The 15,109-nt window shown below is 38.4% G+C and overlaps 1 protein-coding gene across 3 annotated transcripts in view; it reads right to left on the reverse strand.

Annotated features, from left to right (window-relative positions):
- The window catches only part of LOC125230105 (calcitonin gene-related peptide type 1 receptor-like), a 122,793-nt gene that overhangs the window by 89,587 nt on the left and 18,097 nt on the right, over positions 1-15,109 (reverse strand). For 2 of the 3 annotated variants that reach the window (XM_048135126.1, XM_048135124.1), the window contains exon 2: positions 11,028-11,056. The gene's annotated coding sequence lies outside the window, so the exon portion shown is untranslated. Of the gene's footprint in view, positions 1-3,782; positions 3,810-11,027; positions 11,057-15,109 lie in introns of all 3 variants that reach the window. The other variant, XM_048135125.1, reaches the window with a different exon arrangement.

The raw sequence follows: 15,109 nt of genomic DNA on the forward strand, positions 1-15,109 counted from the left end.
TTTCAGTACTACATATCCTAAGCTTCAATAATGAAGTCATAATTTTTGATCTCCTCCGGTGTAAAATAGTATATGTACAGCATCATACAAAACATTTGCATGCCAGCCTATTTGCCAGCAATTTTGTACACGGCTGGCATGGCAGCTTTGCGAGTCACAAACATGTGTCGCAGGCTTTTATAGTCAAAGTGGAACGGTGGGGATCGTCTAATGAGTCGCACAGTATTGCCCGCAAATTTGTATAACAAAGAGAATGGAAGCAATCGAGCGTATTGTTTAATCGACGTGTTTGCGCCATTACGGAGAGGAGCCCCTTCCGCAAACATCCGGGGGCCTACCAACAACATGGAACTTCGCAAATTGACGACCGGTCTGGCTCAGTCGGTAGTGACCCGGCCTGCTAAGCCGCGGTCCTGGGTTCGAATCCCGGTAAGAGCATTTATTTGTGTGATGAGCACTGATATTTGTTCCTGAGTCATGGATGTTTTCTATGTATATAAGTATGTATTTATCTATTTAAGTATGTATATCGTCGCTTAGCACCCATAGTACAAGCTTTGCTTAGTTTGGGGCTAAGTTGATCTGTGTAAGGTGTCCCCAATATTTATTTATTTATTTAATTGAGGGCATCTTTCTCTGTCACTTATATTACGCCTTAATTGGAGTAAATGAGACCGCAACTTGTGAAGTTTGGTATTCGCTGTAGGTTTACAGGTTTGGCAAACATCGATCTTTGCGCTCAATAACCACCCATACTACTGTCGATATAAGGCAGCTAGTCGGCACTAGCCAGCGCTAGGGTGTGAACTGCCGTCCGAGCAATAATGACAGGTGATGGCGATTAGAAGCAATGTGTGCACTGTGCAGTGCAGGCACAGTATAATAAAGAATACTATCGTACAGTATGGCCACTCCCGCTCCCCGCTGAAAGTGCCGCCCACCCCCTCTCGGTTACCTCACAGTTACCGCCTGTCAAAAACGCGAACAGTCGACCTGTCATATTTCACTCATACAAGCATAGTACGCGTTCACCTACACGAGCTTAGACTGTGTGCTAGGAACGCGCCTCTTTCATATATGTATTTGATCGCCAGTGTCCGAGGTGTGGTGTAGGTTCTATTTTCGTTCACCATGGTTTAGAGCGAGCGTTCGCTGCTTGGACCAATGTGCGAGTGGTTTTCGATGGCGTACAATAAAAAGGTAGGGAAATGCTTGGAACACTTTTTTGATATAGGTAGTAAGTTTGTTTGGACTGGTTAGAGTCTTAACATATATCAAAAGACCCCAGCCGTACCCACTAAGAGGGGGCCGGTGGTGAGAGAGGGGTGTGAATGTCCCACTTTTCAGATTTTCGCTTATATCTCGAAAACCAAGCATCATAGTGATATTAGTGACATCATCATGAAATAATTAACTTGTTTTTGTCAATATTATATTTCTACAATATGACAATGTAATTTCTTCATGGTTACATTTGTAGACAAGTTTATGTTGGTTCTAAAGTGTCTCTTGTAGGTGTCAAGAATAGAAGACGAGTAATTATTCGTGGTTTGCGATTTTCTTATAAGAGCGTCACTAATTTAGCTTCAAACACGTAGCCGTTTACATCTCTTATATTCCAATCAACAATTATGTTTTTATTAATAAATTATTTGTATTTGAGGAGTCCAACGCTCAATATACCATCTATTCTGCAAAATCGTTAAAGGTAATACAATTATCTGAATGTACAAATTCATGGTAAAGAATTTTGTCATGATTCGATAACGTCTACGCAACGTCACGGAAAATGCCCTTCACTACATATGTATTACTCAGTAACCTCATCTCAAAATCTCTTTGTAGAAGGTCAGTGTAAGAGCTCTCTTAGTATGATAAATCTTTGAGTATCGAAAAGTTACACTTTCCCTGGTTTTTCATGCTGGTTTCTATAGCAATAGGAATATGTTGGAAGTGTCGACGACCGAGTGATTGATGGCCTGCTTGTCGCTTCAAATGAGGTCCTAAACCCGTCACTCACTGTGCAAGGGTTCTTTTGTATTCTGTATCGTTTTCATAAAAGTTTGACGACCGGTCTGGCGCAGTCGGTAGTCACGGTAGTGACCCTGCTGCGCCGCGGTCCCGGGTTCGAATCCCGGTAAGGGCATTTATTTATGTGATGAGCACAGATATTTGTTCCTGAATCATGGATGTTTTCTACTATGTATACATATAAGTATATATTTATATATTATATATATATATCGTTGTCTGAGTACCTGCAACACAAGCCTTCTTGAGGAGCTTACCGTGGGCTTCAGTCAATCTGTGTAAGAATGTCCTATAATATTTATTTTATATTTATTTTTATGGAAAGGGCATTGAAAAGAATTGAGTTTTTCGGTGTAGAAATTACTATAATCTGGCTTATGATAAAATGTACCATTCGGATTACAAAATGGCATGTTACTTTTAAGTATTTTTCGAATCTCGTTACTTTCAAATATGTATTCGCATGGAGATGACAGAGTTGAAATGGCCTTGAAAACATCGACAACTCCCGATAGCCTCAGCAACACGTTTTCGATATATCGATATTAATAGGATTACGCCGCTCTATATATGAATACGAATCAGTCCCGTCCAGAGCCAATCGGATCACCATAATTCACGCCTTTTTAGCATTTCATGCATAAAAGTTGTAAACCGAACGATATTTACTTAGGCGGTTCGTTAGTTTATTTCATTTATGAAGCTGTTGTTTGATAACCACCGTAACTGAAAATTAATTTCCGTTATTTCTCTAAAAGAGAAAACGGAACAGATTAAATCTCTTTGATACATTTTTATTATTATTGTGGATGTAATAAATTTAAAACAAAGGCTAATATTCTTGGCGGTTTATCAACTGTTTGGACGATTCCGTAATTAAATACTATAATTACATTACTACACTTTGACATTATTTGTATTTCTACCAATATATGTGTCGGTGGCTCCATTTGATCCGCTATGTTGCTTGCCTTAATTAATCTGTCATCCAATTTCCGCTATTTAAATACACATACCTATAGTATATGTACATACTTATGTCAATGTGTTGGTTTGGGTTGTATGTACCTGATGGAATCACATATCTTCTAGATTCCTATCCTTCTTATTATCGAAACCGGCAGAATCCATCTTTACTTAAATTAGCAAAGGGGTGAAAGATATTTAAAAGAAAAAATGCTGATTCAGGCTTCTGCTTATACTTCGCTGATTTTTTTGATCGCAAAAAGGGTTGTCAAGCGGAACGCGGAAAATCTGCCTCGTTATTTTCATTATAAACAATTTTTGTTAAAAAATAATCGAGGAATTCTTACCAAGATACTTCTTTTCTTTTATAATCTCGTTGATATCACGTCAAATACGTTTTAGGTTTCAAGCGATGTCGGCTGCTCTCACAAGAATCCAATTATAAAATATAAAAAGAAAAGGTTTTATTCAATGACTACACATCGTGAGACCTAAAAAAATATATCTTGAAGCTCGTTACTTTAGATACACAGAGCAGAGGTGTGTAAATTGAGTTTAGCAATATAAGGGATATCTTTCAAGTTTCAAGTCCTGCGAGTCAGCGAAACGCTTCAAATTGCAAGCCGTATGAGATAGCTTCTCGACAATTTCAACCCTATCTATAATATTATGCTATTTTTTAGAGGGTAGCTATGACAGTCTGTGCAGCCAGTTGGCTCGAGTATTCTAACTTACGACGGGAAAATGGAACATGTCAAAACACCAATAGAAATGATAATACTCACGGGTTTCATTTTTTGGGTACCAATTACCTATAACAAGTAATTAATAAAATTACAAAATTAATTTAATAAAACTACAAAACAAGGCATAACTTAAATAAAATGTAATGTGAGGGCAACTAAATATTTTTTTTACTACGTCGGTGGCAAAGAAGCATACGGTCCGCCTGATGGAAAGCGGTCACCGTAACCTATGGACGCCTGCAACTCAAGAAGTATCGCATGCGCGTTGCCAACCCATTTTAAGTACACAGCAAAAAGGAGTAAATATAACTGTATTTTTTCTTGTTAATTATTTTTTGAAGTTTAAATTAATTCGTTCTAGTATTATTTTCTAAATTTCAAGACTTTTTACGTATTCTGTTTCATCCTTTTCAGAATTAGACGTAATATGAATATTACGTCAATGAAGTGTGTGGTAAATAAAATGAATTAGTGAATCTAACTAATGGTTCTGACATCTAACGATGTGTTATGACGGCGTTCGACACCTCTATGCGTTTGTTTTGGCAACGTTCACATTTCCCCTTAACAAGGTAACTCACCAAAAACTCACTCACAAACAGTCGGACCAAGCTTTCTCTGTAATCATACTTGTAAAATTAATGTATGTCACTCTTTCACTTTGTTATTACTCAAATTGGTACAAAGTTAGTTGAATATGGTGGCGACTACGACCACAGCGGACTCACAGTAAATCTCGCTCCTCACTGGACTGGGATAGACGCCCACGTGCACGGAGGGTAAAACTCTTAGTAAGGGTACTGTACTGAATGCCTGAAATCTGTAGATCCACGAGCGCAAAGTAAACTAGCCGACGTGCCGCTACAGAAATAACCGGTGTTTTCGTTTCGCCGTCCGAAACGTAAACGTCCGTAGAGCACGTTACACTTTGGAATGATAATAGTTTGGCATGGTAACAGACAATCACACGTAATATCACATTTAGATTTGAGAGATCATAAAAAGTTTGAATAAACTGCCACATTTCTTAGAGATTTCATTTCGTGGAGATCGCTCATGAAAAATAAAATAAAAGTGGCCAGTTACTAAGAACATCGTTATGATCTTCGTATTGAAACCAGTCCAATATTATAACAAATTCTTTATCGGCTGAAGGTATGAAATATGTAATAATGTATCTAATTATACCTTCACGTGTCAAATGTGAGACCATCTTGAGACCCAATTATTTAGCTTTTACATTTGGAATTTTGAATTTGAGAGACTTTTGTTATTCAGTAAAAGTTCAAAATATATGCTGGAATATACACAAACACTTGTGCCAGTTGTCTCAGGAGGTTAACGAGACCTTTTAGACACAGGTCTCATTATAGCCCTTAGAACTGTAACACATTAATAACAATCCTTACAAAAAGGTATAAGACTGTGATAGTTCACGTCGCCCCTAGTCCGCCGAAGGCAAAACAACCCGAAATAATATTTGAGCAAGTGACGTCGTCCTTCCAAGATAAACATGCACATTCCTATTACATAAATAATGAGGACTATGTTCATTGGAATGGAATTAAAGGGATACATTGGATGGCAAATTGGATGAAATTGGTTCGTTGGAAAGGCCACGTAAACTTAGGGACGATCTAGTTCATGCAAAAGGTGTAGTTTTATTGAACAAGGTTTATTAAATATGTAATCAAGAGAATGCCGTGGGAAACTCAGACGGACAGCTAGTTTTATATTTGCAGACTTAGAGCTCTCCAGCAAAAAAATCTCAGGAGAAATGGATACAGTTTGTTTGTAAAAAATATTGTCTTTTATCTGTTGTTAGAATAATTATATTCTTTTATATCTCGTTACGAGAAGCTTTAGTTGGAAATAACCGATGCTACACGAGCATAATCTTAAGTAAAATGTTTAAGTAAAAATGTTATCGAAGTCTTTATTTAAACAAATAACCAAACACATTATTTCTATTACATAAAATAAAACCGCCTTCAAAAATAAGCGCGTTACAAAACACGGAGAAACTAAATAGCCAAAAATAATAAAGCTTTCAATTCAGATTTCTTATCGTATTGCAATAAGCTAAACATCCAAATTATAAACAAATCAATTATTTTTGTAGTCGGTACCAGACCTGTTCGTCGCCTTGCTATTGCCTGTTTGCCCCACCCAACCATACACAGGCTGGTACCGACTCCAAAAATAATTGATTTGTTTATAATTTGGATGTTTAGCTTATTGCAATACGATAAGAAATCTGAATTGAAAGCTTTATTATTTTTGGCTTTTTAGTTTCTCCGTGTTTTGTAACGCGCTTATTTTTGAAGGCGGTTTTATTTTTTGTTAAAAAGTTTATTTATTTGTTGATTTTTAGTGGTTCCTAGTGATATTATATGTATTAGTCCGAATACATGTACAGTAGTGAAAGAATTATCCTTTAACTCCTAACCATTGAGGAGTTGACCTTCCATCATCAGCTCAGTTGATTTTTAGTGGTTCCTAGTGATATTATATGTATCAGTCCGAATACATGTACAGTAGTGAAAGAATTATCCTTTAACTCCTAACCATTGAGGAGTTGACCTTCCATCATCAGCTCAGCCACATAAAATTATTACCATCAGACGTAAATACTGGTGTACCTTTGAAAAATAGACTAAAAACATTACATGTGCCTATAACATTTGAAGAGTTCCCTCGATTTCTCCAGGATCCCATCATCAGACCCTGACTTGGTGCCAATGGGACCATCTCGGGGTTATACCGGTTCGATCAAAAAAAAAATTTTGAAAATCGGTCCACGATTCTCGGAGATATCGAGTAACATACATACAAAAAAAAAAAAAAAAAAACATTCAGTCGAATTGAGAACCTCCTCCTTTTTTGAAGTCGGTTAAAAATTATAAAATACTAAACGTAATAAGGAATATGTATATACAAAAAGGATAAAAAGTAATCTATTTCCTAACTTAAAATTAACTTATAAGTAAAAAATGCTCCCTAAGTCGTCACTGTGTATTATGGTGCCCAGAAGGCTGGCAGCGTTACCCCTTTGGATAGCCAGACGTAACCTCTGGCCGAAGTAGCTGCCAGCTCTCTGGTCACCAGAGGCATCCACCAGGCGCTGGGATATCTCTTTGAAAAGAGATTTCGCGCTGGGCCCCACGGTCCCAGTGTTATTAAAGTGTTTTAAGTAGATGTTATAATCACGGTCATAACTTAAATTCGTCCTAATTTTCCGGGGTTTAATGTAATATTACTTAAAATGTATAGTTTTACTGCGGTAGTGAAATGTTTCGGAGAGCCCTGCCTACATTCTAAACTAAAAATAGTTCAGTCAAAGCATAAAATCATTTATGACTTATGGCTCATGGCAGTTTCAGTTTTAGTGTCGTACGACGTTGCTTTAAGGAAATTAATGTGATTAATAGTTGCGAAAGTGATGGCACGTGAAGGGGTATGTAAATACGGCTATTGCCTAAAGGGGGTGGGGGGGGGGGACTAGAAGGGAGGCAGTTAGGGCTAATGTCTAGGACAACACAGACAACAGTATTCTATGAGTCACCTTCAACGTGCGGTTGAAAAGAAAATCAGCTTTGAGTAAAAGTCAACTGTTTTACGGGAAATATTTAAAGTATGACCGTTATCCCTTGCAATTTTCGCCTGGGCTTGGGTCTCTTTCGATCGACCTGATATAGTTTCACATTCAAATTACATTGCCGAGTAATCCTGAATGCCCCCTCGATACTTAATTTCTTCGCAGCAGGAGTGGGAACATTCCCCAACATTCCGGGCCTCCGGCTTGCTGGCTGCACTCGCATATAATTGGAATTCCAATACCCTTCCTTGCCATATATTCGGCTCCTTTATTCAATTTAGTTGGTTTAGTTACTCCATTAAGTGTTCATTGTTGTATACAAATGCCATTCGTGACACAGTTTAGGTTATGGAAAGTTCAAGTGTTGGTTTTTCAGTTCATATAATTTCATCATAAAAACAGGCACGATACAAACTATTCACCCGCGACTTATTGGGAATGAAGTCTGTATTAAACTGTGAGATGGTGTGTACTGTGTGTGTGTGTGTGTGTGTGTGCAATTTAAACAAGTAGGTATTTATCTTCAAAAGGGAGTACAGCGAGGTTACTTCAGGTTTAGCTTCAATTAATTTAGTTTTTGACGAAATATTCGCCGGCTCCCTATTGAAATTAGAAAATGATACATAGATAACCAGATTGCAATCATAGAAGCCTACTATAATTTGCAATAAAATCTTTTTCAAAATCCCTGCCATTAATTTTACCACATTCCTTTCCATGTACTCTACTTTCGTCGAGGAGAGCGCCACAGTGCAAGGTGGACACTTGTTGCTCCAAACATAAAATAGCGCCTGTTTATTCCGCGAGTACCGAATTTCCTGGTCGAGAATTCCCATTACTTGAGCGAGCGTGGGCTAAACTTGGAGAACCAACTGGTGTTTTGTGATCTTGAAGCTAACAGCTATGCGAATTCTGCTAATTTACTGGAATAAGTAATATGTACGGGCTCGTGTAGTTTCTGGGACAAACATTTTAGGAAGGAATCTGGAGGGATCTCAATAACTTTGGGAAGGAGATTAGTAAAATCGTTGAAAATCTTATTCAGCCAATGAGGACAGTAAAACGGAACTTGCAGAGATATTTTGATAAGGTCAATGACAAGCAGGGAATTCTTTCCGTTGATGGAGGTCAAGTGAGAGTACCGTGACAAACTGATGGAGCAAGATAGTCTGAGATAAAGGGGTAAATGCCATCCTTGAAACATCAGAGGTAATTTCAGTGAGTCCTGTGAATAAGGACCCACTGATTTTATAACTAAGTTATACAGACATTATGTACCAACAATTTCATTAAATTCAACAATTTCATTTTCGTTTGCGCCGTCCCACTGGAACCTTACGGTTAGGTCTGCAGGGTCAGCCGCGGAGTATGCGGCCAAAATGAAGCATGCCAAATACTCTGCCCTGGAACCAATGTACGACTTTGTGCCAGTCGCAGTCGAAACTGCGGGACCTTGGGCTCTGGAGGCGAAGGAGTTTATAAGGGATTTGGGCCGGCGGCTAAGGGACAAGGGATGTGACCCTCGGTCCGGATCGTACCTGGTCCAACAGATCTCATTGGCTATTCAGCGTGGTAACGCTGCCGGTGTGATGGGGACATTTGAACCGGGTACGATTCGGGACGGTTTCATTTAGCTTAAAGTTATTATTTTATATATGACGAAGCCTGTTGCGGATATCATCATTAGTTTGTTTGACGAAGCATGTTGTTGATTTGGATTTGTGGCCACATGACGAAGCCTGCGTTGCGGATGAATTTTCGCATGGGAGTAGTGTTAAGTACTGTTTTATTTTAAGGTCGGAAGTGTAATTTTTAGGGTTCCGTAGCCAAAATGGCAAAAACGGAACCCTTATAGTTTCGTCATGTCCGTCTGTCCGTCTGTCCGTCTGTCCGTCTGTCCGTCTGTCACAGCCGATTTACTCGGAAACTATAAGTACTACAGTGATGAAATTTGATGGGAATATGTGTTGTATGAACCGCTACAAAATTATGACACTAAATAGTAAAAAAAAATTGGGGTGGGGCCCCCCATACATGTAACTGAGGGATGAAAATTTTTTTTTTCGATGTACATACCCGTGTGGGGTATCAATGGAAAGGTCTTTTAAAATGATATAAAGTTTTCTAAAAAACATTTTTCTTAAAGTGAACGGTTTTTGAGATATCAGCTCTCAAAGTCGTAAAAAGTATGTCCCCCCCCCTCTATTTTTATAACTACGGGGTATAAAATTCTAAAAAAAATAGAGGTGATGCATGCTAATTAACTCTTTCAACGATTTTTGGTTTGATCAAAGTATCTCTTATAGTTTTTGAGATAGGTTGATTTAACTGTAATTTTGGCAGGTGTATAAATTGACATAATAAGTTTATTATATTTGCTGCTACGGAACCCTTTGTGCGCGAGCCCGACTCGCACTTGGCCGGTTTTTTGTACATGTATCCTTGTTTGACCCTAATGAATTATGATTCAGAAATTTCATTAAATATATATTAAAGTGGTGCCCCTAATTCTATAAATATCCTTGGCTTGACCCTTTTGGTCGTGTACTCGGTAAGCTTCCGTAATGGCGTTCAACCCGAACTTGGCACCAACCACTTTATTAATTTGGACGAGAGATCAAAGGCACGCCGCCGCCGCCGCCGGTTCCTCACTGTTATTGAAAGCCCCTTTATTACTTAAGTGTCAAATGAAATACTTCTGTTGACCGATTGTTTTTGGGTTGTGTTGAGTTTATTAATGTTTCTCTTGTTAATTTGTTCCTCGGTCATGGCTTTTCAATATTACTTCAGTTTGACCTTTCCGCACAATTTTGACCTTTAACCCTTGAGAAACCTGCGGTAAGGAAGATATTTTTAAGTAATTTGTAAGAAAAACATTCACATCTGACTAGCTAAAGTAACTAGCTAAACAATCTTAAAGTGATTTACGTGAAATCTTATAATAAAAATTATTAAAAATGACCTGGTACTTCAATTTTCTCTCAAGATTCTGACTAGACGTTGAAAAATACATTGCAAATTTTATTAACATTGCCGGGGTACTCGTGGTACCTACACCTACAATCTTTGAAGCAAATGCCTGCTGTTTTTCTAAAATAAAAATTCAGGCAAGCGATGGAAATCGGATCTTCGCTATTGTAACGCAGTGAGATGAATAAAACGCAGAGCTCTGTCGTCGTCAGGCCACTAAATCTATAATTTATAAATCTGAATTGAAAGATGGAAAACTTTATTATAAAGCTGTCAGAATCATCTTTAAGTCAGAGAGTTTGAACAATCAGTATCTTAGTGTTAAGCGTCTATCAGCTGAGCCGCTAGAACTGCTTCAGTCGATTGCGTGAATTGAGCGCCTACTAATGGTAGATACAAAAATAGGTATACTGTAGCAGCTCAAAGCCGCTGAGGGCGTTGAGCACCGGCGCATGAATGACAAGAAGCTAACAATGCGTCGCCGACGAGCTCCATTAATATAAACGCGAGAGAGACACTCGGCGAAACGTTCTTCAAAACATTTTCAGTTCAAGACACTTGGAAAAACTGCTTGCACACCCACCGGTGAAATATACGAAATTATTTACCATAACAGCAGTTCTTACGTTTTTGATCAATTTGTTCCACTAGAGGATAATTTTGTTCATGTACACCTACACCTACATATCTAACTTATTTATAATCCACAATCTTACCTCTACTGCTTCTTTCGCTTGTCAGCAACCTGCAAAAAAAGAACAGTTATTTACTTTATTTTAACGAGGATAACATCACTTAATTTCATTGAAACATAAGTGCATTTTGAATATATCTATATAGGAACACATCTACTTTTATTCAACACCATTAATTTTGAATCATTTTATAAAAATGTGCAAATGACCACAATAATCAAAACGTAGATAGGTACAACATTTTTGAAAGCATTGAAATTACGAGTAGATAATAATTAAGTCGGTATTTTTTTACCTACTCGTACACTTCCTTTTGTAGATACCGATTGCTTTAAGGTGTACTTATACATTGTATTTTCAATCAAGAACATAATATTGATACAATCTTAAAATCACGAACCAAAATTGATCAAATATTTGTCCTTAAGGCGGCCATCGAAGGAAGGTTGTTGCGCAATATCGGCCGGCGCGGTGGCCCCACGAGATGTGTTTTTGATGCGAGGACTCCGGCTTTATGTCCGATTTATGATTTATTCATTCGGATCGTAAACTCGCCTGCTGCTACCACTACCACCTATATTAGTATTAATGTTTTTTTTATACCACGTCGGTGGCAAACACGTATACGGTCCACCTGATGGAAAGCGGTCATTGGAACCTATGGACGCTTGCGCGTTGCCGACCCATTATTAGAATCTTATACACTCCTTTTTCGAAGAACCCCATACATGTAGATGTAAATCTATGTATAGTAGTATAAGCACATGGAAACGGGCTTTAAAACGCCCATAGGTTTAGATATTATTAAAACTAGAAGAATTTGATATGAGATATGCTAAAAATTTTAGTGAGAAGCAAATAAAACTGATCTAAATTGAGCTAAGGCTCTGTTACTGTCTGTCGAAGCTCGAAGCTCTTTCTACGTTATACGTTTTATTGACGTAGCATACGCAAACGACTTACTTTAACTCCTATCTTGTGTTTTCTAAGAATCAATAACAATTCTTATGTTCTCTCTGAAGGCAAGACAAAATGCATATAGTTTGATTGCTACTAGTTCCGTATCCGATTTCCTCTCATTTTTTATAAAACCAATATAAATTCTGCTGAACACACATCGCGAGGCTTATGTTCCTGAATCGACCTTTTCCCCTATCTGTCACCGGTCAACCTTTCCCTAGCCCCGTCCCGTCTGTAGATAGTGATGTAGGTACTATTCACACGGACTCGTATCAATTGTGTGTAACCGCCGCGCCGTCTGACCCTTACCCACCACTGTCCTCTCACCTTCACAATGGTTATTCGAAAAACCTTTTTCAAGCTAACTATGAAATTAAAACTAACATATTTGGAAAAAAAATATTTATATGACCGTGATGACGTCTACGTCAATACAAAAGAACGCTGCTATAGTCACCATCAACTACTAAATGGTGCTCGCTTCATTTCTGGACAATCGGACCGATATGACTTTTAGACCTTCAAGATAAAAGCGTACATTCTTGAGAGACAACGACTGGCGTACAATACACTTTCAACTCTATTATAAGTATTTAAAAATATTTTAAGCGGGTTACTCACGTATTAAGTCGATATAGCGTTCGACATGTTTCGGCTCAATTTCGAGAGCCTTTCTCAAGAGTAGCGACACCCCGCCTTTACATGTCGAGAGCGCGACGCATACTGCGGGCGCTTGCTCGGTGCGCGCGGCTGCTGAGGACAGGCGCAGGGGGGGTCGGCGGCGCGGGCGACGTCACCGTGGCGAGATCGGAGCTACCCACTATGTTACTTTTGTCAAAAGCAGGATTGCACACAACACTTATTACGTCACTTGTTAAGGGTGCGTTTACACTGGGGACCGACGTAGTGCCTAGAACTGTTTTCCAACTCGGTGGCACCGACCAACCACTGTCACGATTGAAATTAGGATGACGACTAATTTCTATAGCTTCCCGTATTTTCCGCTGAACGAAGAACTTTTCTCGCGCCAGTACGGTTACCCTATCAAAAGGTTAATTATAATCCTACGGCGAGAGTGACGGCCAAAGTTAATAAGCTATTGCAGAATTTACCAGATAAATGTATGGCAACACGACTGCGTCCACATAACCCTACGTCGCCTAAAATTTATGGTTTGCCTAAAATTCATAAGCCTGATTGGCCACTAAGGCCGATAGTGAGTCAGATTGACTCGCCCACTTATAAGCTTGCCCGTCATATGTCGTCGATATTACAGGACTTCACGGGCAAGACCGCGAGTTACATACGAGATTCGAGGCACTTCATTAATTTGCTGAGGGATATTCAACTGTGTGAAGACGAACTTATGGTGAGCTTTGACGTAACATCATTGTTCACGAACGTACCAGTGGATGAGACCACAGAATATATAATAGTACAAGTACAGAAGGCCCACTGCTTTGATGTTCACGAAATGCCGCCTTTTAAATGCCTACAAAATCCTAACAAAGAAACGAGCCGCACGTGCGCAGCGTCGGACGATAGGGTTGCCTATTAAAACCAATTATTACCAGGGGCGGCTCACTCCGCGATCCTATCGCCGCGCTACAAGTATATCCTGGCGGCCGCCATTCTCACGGAATGCACGTTCGCACTTTCTATTGTTACTTTACGTCGCGAGGTTTTTTAAGCGATGTCCGCGGGTGGAATGGCTAATAATACTTAGTTAAATAGACATATTGAATAAAATAAATACCAAAAGACATTCTTATACAGATCTACTACTGATTAAGTCCCACGGAAAAGTTCAATAAGGCTTGTGATGTTGGAACCTTGAACAAAAATATATAAATACAGCGTATATACCTAGAAAGTAAGGACTGTATCGTTAAGTATAAGGACAAAACAAACCTCGTCTAAATGTTGACATGTGCATAATTTTGTATTATTATGTTCCGAGAGTATGATCTTAAGGTATTGGTAAGTACTATTTGATATAAGAAGGTCTGATATTTTTTTTATTTTAGGGACTTTATGGTACTTTCATTAAGGTCTAGCAAATAAATTTCGGACAACCCCTATCTGGCTTAATTTGAGAATATTTCAATGACTCTTTGTACGATTTCAACAAACAAAGGTTAATATGCTGCCAAAATATATTCTTTAAGAGTCGTCTCCATGGTTTTTCCAATTGGGTACTTGTAGAATAAATGCGGCGAATTTATATAATTTAAAAAAAAACGCAATTTTGAGCAACGTTCCGGATTGCCGTAAATTTTTGATGCTAGCAGGATGAGAGAAACAGATAAAAAAATTAGCCATAGGCCAAAGTCTAATTGACATTCATGGTGTTTGAACAGTGCTTAAACCAGATCGATATAAACAATGTATGATAGTCAAATTCGACATCAAAGTCGGAGTTAGAGTAAGCACCATGCCACATTCTCTAAATGGCCGCCATACACAGATCCTGAACTATATTTTTTTTAAATAACAGTGGCTAGACTATGTCCAGATATTCTGCTTTGTGGATCATGTGTCGTTGAGGTTCGCACCATACAATTTTTTTCGCAATCGTATCGTCTTTTACGCACTTTGTGAATTTTCTAGTAGCATTTGTCCGGAATCGTAATTGGTACTCGGGAGGATTAAGTCAATACTGTCTAAACCATATGCTTTACGTCGAGTTTCTAGGACAAAATGTGTACCTTATTATGTACCTTATTAAGCCCATGGCTTGTTATAAGAAAAAAATATAATAGCAAATAAATACGGCTACTCAAAGTTGTCTTCATACTTAACGATACAGTCTTTACTCAAGACTTGATTATAATAATATAACATTTAATGTGAGTATTAATTCGTTTGGATCCATTGGTAACCCTATCACCGGATGCCGCGCACGTGCGGCTCGTTTCTTTGTAAGAATGTTGTAGGTATTTAAAAAGGCGGCATTTCGGAAACATCAAAGCAGTGGGCCTTCTGTACTTGTACTATTATATATTCTGTGTTATTACTCAGATAAAATGTTATACTGTTATAAAATGGTATATATACAGTATTTATATATTTTTGTGTAAGTCCCAACATCACAAGCCTTATTGAACTTTTCCGTGGGACTTAATCAATAGGAAATCTGTGTA

Source organism: Leguminivora glycinivorella, chromosome 10, assembly GCF_023078275.1.
Source record: "Leguminivora glycinivorella isolate SPB_JAAS2020 chromosome 10, LegGlyc_1.1, whole genome shotgun sequence".
NCBI lineage: Eukaryota > Metazoa > Arthropoda > Insecta > Lepidoptera > Tortricidae > Leguminivora > Leguminivora glycinivorella.